A 10336-nucleotide genomic window follows, 5' to 3' on the forward strand; every position below is an offset into this window, starting at 1 on the left:
TTTTTTTTTTTTGGTGAACAAAGAGGGCCAAAACCCAAAAGAAAAGAACACACTACAAAGTCACGCTAACACTCCTAGGCATGCAAGCCCCAGAAAAGTCATCAAAGAGGAGATTCTGGAGCTCTCTAGGTGGAACCTCAAGAATGCTCACATCATACGAACTCTGGTTAAGACTATAACTAGCTAGCCAATCAGCGCATCTGTTTCCTTCACGCCAGGTGTGCATAAACATAACATGCCATTGTAACTTTGAGAGGTCTTGGATACGACGAACCAAAATAGGGGTATTGCCATTAAGCTTACAACTCCCTGTTACCATATCAATCAAAAACTTAGAATCACTTTCCACTATAAGATTAGTGTATCCTTGTCTTCTCGCCACTTGCATTCCTGTATACATTCCCCACATTTCAGCATGAAGGGCGTCACAAGCTCCAATCCTTTGCGTATACCCCTGAAGCCATTGACCATCCGAGTCCCGAAAAAGACCTCCACACCCTGCAATGTTCAATGAACCCTTGTAAGCTCCGTCGCAATTAAGCTTGATCCAATCCCTATGCGGATGCTTCCAACCGATGTAAATGGTCTCCTTTTGATTACGCCTTCCAGCCAAACGAGTCTGCTCAAAAGTCTCAATCTCTTTCACCTTCCTCATGATCACCAAAAGTGGATCATTTGGGTGTCGGAAGCCCTCTTCAAAAATGGATTTGTTTCGCCAAGTCCAAAGGTACCAACATGTCACCATGAAAAGTAAAATATGACATTCCCTTTCAAAATTTCGTTTTCTATTACTCTATCAAAATAATTATTTGTGCTAGAAAAAATATACACTAAAGACCAAAATAATTATTTGTACTTCAAAAATTCCTTTGAATTTAATCGTTGTAAATTTTCTGTTATCAAATTTTAATTTCTTTGAAACAAAGAAAATAAAAATATACTATCAAACTCTATTAAAATCCCAACCATGAGTGTTGGATCGTTGGTGGGTCATGAGAATAATATCTGAACCGTTAATAAATCGACAAAAACTAGGAGTAATTGTCAACTCTTGATTTTTTTTATTTTTTTTGGTGGCCGGGGTTTGAACCCTGACCTTGGATATTTTATGCATTGTCCATACCAACTGAGCTATGCTCACGAGGAACACTTGATTATATTAAACCAATTAATGATTATGTTTTGTCATTGATAAAAGGAGAAGAATAACAATATTTAAGTTCTAATACTTCATGCAAATCTGATGAGAATTTTGAAAAACAATATTTAAGTGTTTCGGAATACCAAACAATCGTGTGACTTTGAAGGTTAATGTTCTTATAATTTCATGAGAAACCTCATCCAAAGCAACTACCTCCAGTTTGAAATACAAAAAAAAAAAAAAAATTATAAGATTTTACCTCTATTTTGTAAGAAAGTACTCTTTTCGTCCGTATTTAAGTATTGTTTGATTATGGATTTAACGTTCTTATTTAACTGTCATTTTAGTATTTTAAGGATACAATTTATCAATTATATCCTTCTTAATTACTCTTATTTTTTCCTTCAATAAAACTAATTAATGTTATATATTTGTAAAATTAAAGTTTGTTTTTTGTTATCTTCAAATATTAAACAGAATTAGTTACTTATAATAATGGTTCAATGAATATTGATCTTATATTCAACATCAATATTTCAATTTGGTAAAGGAGTAGTCTCAACATTTAAATTTTCATACTGTGTATCTAATATCAGTTGAATATCATAGTTGTAGCTTTAATTTTGTTTAAAGGAGTTGAAGTAAAGATAATTTTTTCTTGACATTTGATAAATGTGGATCTAAACATACCCAATCAATTTTATACGAGCAATTCTCACAACTAATAAGTATGATTTGTGTTTGAAAAACACTACAAGAAATCTTGCATATTGCCAGGGAACAATGCCACGAGCAAGAACTCCTGGCAAATTTGCCATGAGCTATGCCAGGGAAAACTCCTGGCAAAGTTGCCAGGGGCAACCCCTCACAAAAGTCGTGGCAAAATGTATGCAGCAAAAAAGATTCTTGTGTGGTCAGAAAAAGCAGGACGGTACAACACTTTGCCAGGGGTTGTGCCACCAAAAACCCCTGGCAAATTGCAAAGCCTGCAAATTTATCAGCAAAGCCTGCAAAGGCTACGTGAATAGCTGTATAGTAGCGCTAAAATGAGTTGACTAAAGAGGCATGGGGCTCTGTGGCAGTTTGCCAGGGGCAAGACCCTCGGATAACCCCTGGCAAATTGCATCTATACAATTACATCGTTCCCTTTCATTTCAGTCACAACACTTAGAGGAAAAAAAAATTCTCTTCTTAACAGAGAGCATAAATCACCAAAAACTACTCTCCACAAAACACTCTCTTCCAAACTGAGAACACTTGTGTATTTGTTTGGATGTCAGTGTTCACTTTGTTTTTTTTCTTCTCCTGTTTATCACATCCAATTTCCTGAAACTCATATTTGCTATATTTATTTCATTTTGGATTTCGACGGAGTTGTAGGGACTTGGGAGTAACATTAGATCTGACGAGTAAGAGCAAAAACAGGAAAGAACATGAGGAAGAAGGAGAAGCTTATGGGGTTGTTGAAAAAGATGAGAGAAAAATGAGAGTTTTCTATTTCCTTTCTTCATTACTTTCAAGTTTCAATACGAAGGTACAATTTTTAATTGAAAACAATGAAACTGCAGAAAAATGTTTCTATTTCCTGTTAATAAACTTATGTATATACTTATAGGCTCAATTTTTTATTTCATGTTATACAATCAACTAATCTTCAATTTTCTATTTCATTGAAGCATACTTGGATCAGTTTTTTTTTCCTTTTTTTTTTGTTGGTGTTGCTCCTGAATAGAAAAACAATCAAACTAATTCTCAATTTCATTGAAGCTATCATTAATATGTTTTTGTTTTTTCTTTTTCTCTTATGCCTATATTGATTCTGAGAAGAACGATGTAGGGGCGGCAATGAAGGTATCCTGCGTCGGTGTCCACTCATGCTAGCTGTTTAATTTATTTTCATAGTTTGTTGTGTAACATCTTTAATTTCTTTTACACCTTTACTGATGCTAGAAATTAAGCATGTATCTGCAACAATATACCATTGTAGACACGAACAATATATAGTATTATACTAATGATTTGCAGTTTGTTTATGTTTGTATTGTCCTCTTATTGACTCTGAATCTCATTGTTCCATGTTAAGTCTATATGTTTACATTTATCATACTTAAAAATATAACAAAGCATGATCCCTAAAAAAGTATAACATTTGAAATAATTTTTATTTAAAATTATTTTTATTATTAAAACAATTTTTAAAAAAGGAAATAAAAAAAACAATTTAAAAACGTTTATTTTAAATATTTTATTAACGTTTTAAAAAAAAAATTCGTACACAATTTGCCAGGGGTTAACCCCCACAATGTCCCTGGCATGTTTTGAAAATGACTGATGTGATGTTGACACACCTGCAAAAGCCTGCATTAGACAGGATGCGTCATAAAAGCCTGCAATCATGCAGATGCAATTTGCCAGGGGTTGAGCCAGGGCCTATGCCAGGAGCGCATTTACCAGGAGCTAAAGCCCTGGCAGGGTCATTTGCGATGAGCGGATTTGCTGGGTATTCTGCTCCTGGCAAAACTCCTGGCAAACGTCCATTTGCCAGGGCTTTATGCATTTTGTCAGGGCTTCCGCCCCTGGCAAGATGCAAGATTTCTTGTAGTGAAAAATAATTATTTTTAAAACTAAGTAAGAATCAATTAAATATTATATTGTTGGTGTCATTGAAATAAATAAAAGTACCATAAAACTTATGAGAGGTATTGTCGGTTTTTATTAGTTATTGTTTAATTAAGTTTTGATTTAGGTTATGGAAAAACCCTAATTTGCATGTCACATTCTTTAATTAAGTGTGGACTTAGGTTAACTTTTGAGCAACCAGATGGTCATATAGGTTAAATTTTGATAAATATTTCATTTTTATGAAGAAAAAAAAACTGTAGTTGTTGGTCAATTTTCTTGTGAAATTCTTTAATTAAACAATAATTTAGGGTTTACTTTTAAGAAATATTTTCATTTTTATGAAAAACCCTAATTTTCATGTAAAACTCTTTAATTAATTAAGTGTTGGTTTAGGTTAACTTTTGAGAAATGTTTTCATTTTTATGAGGAAAAAAAAACTGTAGCTGATGGTCACTTTTCTTGTGAAATTCTTTATTTAAGTTAGCTTATCTAATTAAAAGTTGATTTCATGCTAACTGTGAATGTAATATATTAAATATTAAATATGATGTTTGATAAAACTATCTTTGATGTGTTATATGGTTTTTTGATAAAACTTTGCTTTTTGGTTTATTATTAAAACTGTTATATGTAGACCTAAGTTATGTGAACTTTATTAAAAGAATTTTATTTTCTTTAATTGATAAAGATCTTTTTGGTAGGATAAGACTTGTTTTTGAGTAGGATAAGACTTGTTTTTGAATTTATTTTTTTGTCAAGTAACCTAGTGGCTAGAGCTCACACAATTTAATTGTGGAGATGTGGGGTGTCCGGGGTTCGAACCCCAGCCCCTGCATATAATATGCAATATCCCTACCAACTGAGCTAAGCTCACGGGGGTGACTTTTTTTTTTGAAATTTAGAAAACACATAATTTGATTAGATATTTTTTAAAGTAATTTATAAACAAATCATTTGGTGATTGATTTTAAAGTTCGTGCCTTTAAATTTAGATGAATTTGATGCATTTGATTGAATTTATTGGTATATTGCAGATAGTTTGCATTGAATTTTAGTCTTGATGTAGTTATAAATGTAATAACATATTTTTTGTTTGATTAATAGATGGATTTCCGAAGAATATTCGACAATGTATTTGGAAATTGAATATTTTGGCCCGAACAATTTTTCTGAGATCTTGAACTCAAAGTTGTTTGGATATGATATCTTCTTGTCCTCTCCCAAATCGATGACTCTCAGAGTTGCCATGGATCTGCAACAATTCCAGAATGGTCTTGGTGTTGGTTATTTCAGAAGGGCTGGCCAATGATGGATTTCCATTGAGGTCGCTGGTAGGTATAACGCGGTCGTGCCATACAATGGTCCTTATAAAAAATCATCAACAATGTTAGCTAGGCTTCAACGCGATAAGAAAAATCTGTGGGATAGCAAGTGGTTTTTTTGAAGAAAATGTTCTAGGTGGTCAGCACCCTGCACATGGGTTACACCAAGAAAATGTTAATGTTCAACAATTATGGGAAATGATTATGAACCAGAGAGCTGAGTTTCAAGAGAAGTATCTCGATTTTGCAGCTAATGTGAGCATACAAATACCAATACAAGGGTGATGATAATGTTCAGCACATCGTCCAAATTTTGAACAATTTATAATATTAACTATTTCTTTTAAAATGATTTTACAATTATCAACGTGACAAGTGTTAGTCATATTTATTATCTGTTTTATTATTATTAACATTGTTATTTTAAATTATTTGTTGATGTAAGAGATGATATTACATGAATTTTATATACTAAAATTTGAAATATATAATCAACCGTAATATCAATGTTGCTATGATATCTTTTTTTTTTTTGTTGGAAAAAGAGGGCTAAATATAACTGGTACTCTTAATTTAACCATTGATCACAAAAATTTAAACATTAATGTTGCTATAGTTTTTCCCGTGTGTTGCATGAATCTCATACTTGTATATTACATGAGTTTTTTTTTTTTTTGAAAGATTGTATATTACATGAGTTAAAGTTAACCAATTTTTTTTGTGGTACAAAATTGATTTTATATGATAGGAATATAAAAGTCTGTACTACACACCGGGTAGAAAGCTGGAAAACATTAATCAGTAAAAGCTGTAAATTATTATATTTTGGGTTAAATAAGTGGTTCCCTTAAATATACCAACATTTGATTTTAGTTCTCCTAGGACATTTCGTAGACTTTTGGTTCCTCCAAAATTTTCAATCCATGAAATTAGTCACTACTTTTTAGTCTACTCATGTCTGACCTTCATATTTTTGAATGAAATTTTTCAGAAATGGGTAGAAAATTATGACAATATTTTTCAAAGAAAATTAGAATTTTTTAACAAAACATGAATTTAATATGATTTTTTTAGCACCAAAAACATAGAAGTTCGTATTTAATTTATGTTTTGTTAAAAATTAATTAATTAATTTTTTTTGGGTGAGATTTTCATAATATTCTTACAATTTTTGGAGAATTTCATTAAGAAATGTGAAGATTATACATGAGTTGACTAAAAAGTACTCCCTCTGTTTCAAAATACATGTCCAAGTCAACAACTTCACACATGCCAATGCACAATTTTGACCGTTAATATCTTTAATTATCTAAAGTAAAAAATTATAAAAATTTAATATTTAGAAAATATTTGTCGAGACAAATCAAACAACATCTTACATGCTAATATTTGTATTTATACATTAGTTAAAAATTATGGTCAAAGTAAGTCAAGTGAATAGTGCACATTGCAAAAATTGGACATGTATTTTGAAACGGAGGGAGTATGAACTAATTTCATGGATGGAAAATTTTGGAGTGACCAAAAGCCTAAGATATATTTTAGAGGAACTAAAATCAAATGTTAGTATATCTAGGAGGATCATTTACTTATTTAACCCTTATATTTTTGATAGAAAGTTGTAAAAAAGTTATTAAGAGAAAGAATCGACATTTAATATATAAATGATAAACAAAAGTTGCTCCTACCTAGTGGCTACTATGTGATTTTTTTTAATTACTAAAGTTTGCACTTAGCGTTTCACCAATATAGGTTTGGTTTTCCCTCAAAAAAAAATAAAAATAATAGGTTTGGTTTGGTTTTGAGCGCGTACAATTTTTTTGTTCACAAGTGTGACTATAGGGTTGAACATAATAACTTAACTGCTGACCCGTACGATGCAGGGTCTATTAAAAAAGCATAAAAGAACTTAATGGATATACAATATCAAGATTAAATTTGTCCTAGTATGCCTTTCAAGAGCATTTTAAAAAAAGGGTTAATAGGCTTTTACCCCCCTGTAATATAGGTGACTTTTGGTTTTGCCCCCTAGGAAATTTTTTTTTTAGATTCCGTCCTCGTAAAATGAAGATTTTTTGGTTTTGCCCCCTGACCCCAATGAGTCAGCAGAATCTCCTATGTGGCACGTGACGTCAGCAGATTCTGCTGACGTGGCGCGCTGACTGTATAATTATTTTTATTTTTTATTTTTTTATTGGGGTACACGTGGCATTTTTATTTTTTTTAAAAAAAATATTAAAAAATAAATAAAAAATTCTGGAAAATTGAAAAATTAATAAAAAAAATTTAAAAAAATTCTGGAAAAATTAAAAATTAATAAAAAAATTGAAAAAAAATATTAAAAAATTCTGGAAAATCGAAAAATTAATTAAAAAATTCTGGAAAAATGAAAAATTAATAAAAAAATTGAAAAAAAATAATAAAAAATTCTGGAAAATTGAAAAATTAATAAAAAAATATTAAAAAATTCTGGAAAATTGAAAAATTAATAAAAAAATTAAAAATTCTTGAAAATCGAAAAATTAATAAAAAATCTGGAAAAATGAAAAATTAATAAAAAAACTGTAAAAAATATTAAAAAATTCTGGAATTTTTTTTTAAAGAAATTAAAGAAATCTGGAAAAATTAATCAAAATAAAAAAGTATCTGAAAAAATTTAAAATTTCTGGAAAATATTTAAAAAAATTCGAAATTTTCAAAAAAAATTAAAAAGATTAATCATTTTTAAAAAAATGAAATTTTTTAAATTTTCATTCGTATTTTTCGAAATTTTGATTAGTATATATGCATTCATCACTTTAAAATTTAGTTTTGTATGGTTGTATTAGGTCCAGTTTAAATTTGAAGACATGCAATTGAAATAAAACGAACCAACATGTCATAACATTAGTGAATGAGAAAGCTAGATTAATAGAGTTCGATATTGCACCCGATAGAAGAACAACCGGCAAAATTCCAGGAAATACTAATAAGTTGTAATTTTTAAATGGTCGAGAAAAGGGGAAATAATGGGCGATAATAGAACACATGAATCAACGAATGTAGTAGACATTGTTGAAAACAAAATTTCGAAAAATACGAATGAAAAATTCAAAAATTTCATTTTTTTAAAAATGATTAATCTTTTTAATTTTTTTTGAAAATTTCGAATTTTTTTAAATATTTTCAAGAATTTTTTCCAGAAATTTTTTATTTTCCAGAATTTTTTCATTATTTTTCATTTTATTAGATTATTTTTCATTTTTTAATATTTTTTACAGTTTTTTTATTAATTTTTCATTTTTTCCAGATTTTTTATTAATTTTTCGATTTTCAAGAATTTTTAATTTTTTTATTAATTTTTCAATTTTCCAGAATTTTTTAATATTTTTTTCAATTTTTTTATTAATTTTTCAATTTTCCAAAATTTTTTAATATTTTTTATTAATTTTTCATTTTTCCAGAATTTTTTAATTTTTTTTTCAATTTTTTATTAATTTTTCATTTTTCCAGAATTTTTTAATTTTTTTATTAATTTTTCAATTTTTTTAAATTTTTTTTATTAATTTTTCAATTTTTTAAATATTTTTTTTTAAAAAAATAAAAAATGCCACGTGTACACTAATAAAAAAATAAAAAATAAAAATAATTATACAGTCAGCGCGCCACGTCAGCAGAATCTGCTGACGCAGCGTGCCACATAGGAGATTCTGCTGACTCATTGGGGTCAGGGGGCAAAACCAAAGAATCTTCATTTTACAAGGACGGAATCTAAAAAAAAAAATTCCTAGGGGGCAAAACCAAAAGTCACCTATATTACAGGGGGGTAAAAGCCTATTAACCCTTAAAAAAATAAATGATATTTTTATATGATTAGCATTTCTACACATACTTCTTCAATTGAAATGATGCATGATAAATTCACTCAACAAAACTTATATCAAAGTAATATTAAAGTTTATAGACCAATCCTATAGTCCTAAATTAGTTAAATGTTGTTTTTGGATTCTTAAACTGTTGTATTTTGGTTTTCTAAATTCTATTTTCTACCGAAATTGTTACTAGCTAGGTTGAGTCACGATCAGGTCGCTCTCTTTAAGACGTTTCGTGACACTGTCCAAAATTGTGCAAGGCAGACTATCAACCACGCCGCCTCCAGTATAAAACAAGTCAAACTACAACTGTGCGGTTAAATACTGCACTGTAGAAAACCGTTCGAGAATTACACATTCAATATGGTACTAAGACTACTCTTTTAATACTGAAACCAATATGGTATTGTAACCACTCTATTATGGTGTTGAGACCACTCAAATATGGTGTTACCACCATTCTAATTTTTTAACCTTTCCAAATATCAATATGATATTTCAACCACTCAAATATGGTGCTACGACCATTCTAACATCTAACTTCTCCATGAATTGAAAATATATATGTTTAAGATCATTCATATTATACCGAAAAGGGATTATGATCTTAAAATATTATTTATTCTAAAAAGACATAAATAATTGAAGGGACTATGCTCTTAAGACCATTCTTGATTCCGAAGGAACAATATACCGAAAAGGGACTATGGTCTTAAGAACACTTTTAATTCCGAAGGGAGAATAGATAGAAGTTTTACTGATGATATGTGATGAAATAGACAATAGAGTGAATGGAATGGACTGATTTAATATTCCATTGTTTGAATAAAAAAAAAAGAATATAATTGTATCCATTCCATCACATTTCATTGTTGAGAAATTCTTAGGTGAACTCTCACCCAACATGTCATCCTTACACCCATCCAATTAAAACACAACACTTCATCAAAATAATAATAAAATAAAATAAATAGAAATTTCCTTGCTTTCACCATTGTTGGAGAGAGAAATTAAACCGAAAGGAAATCATGGGAAGAGTGGGAGAAGATAGAAGGAAATATCTATTTTTTTATTTTATTATTATTTTGATGAGGTGTTGTGTTTTAATTGGATGTGTGTAAGGATGACATGTTAGGTGAGAGTTCACCTAAGAATTTCTCTTGTTTCCCTTCATTTTATTTTCCCTTCAATATGGAATATTAAATCGTAAGATCTTCACAATTTCAACTTCATAATTTCAACTTTATAATTGTAAAATTACAATTTTATCGTAAGATCTTCACACCTACACACAACAATCGTATTATACATAAATGGTGGATCCCTTGTTCAAAATTAACAAATATGCGTTATATAGTGCATTATTCACATCCAATAAGCCATCACTGAATCTCGTATCA

This window comes from Medicago sativa, chromosome 1 (genome assembly GCF_051527215.1).
Source record: "Medicago sativa cultivar Bolivia chromosome 1, Bolivia_mono, whole genome shotgun sequence".
Lineage (NCBI taxonomy): Eukaryota > Viridiplantae > Streptophyta > Magnoliopsida > Fabales > Fabaceae > Medicago > Medicago sativa.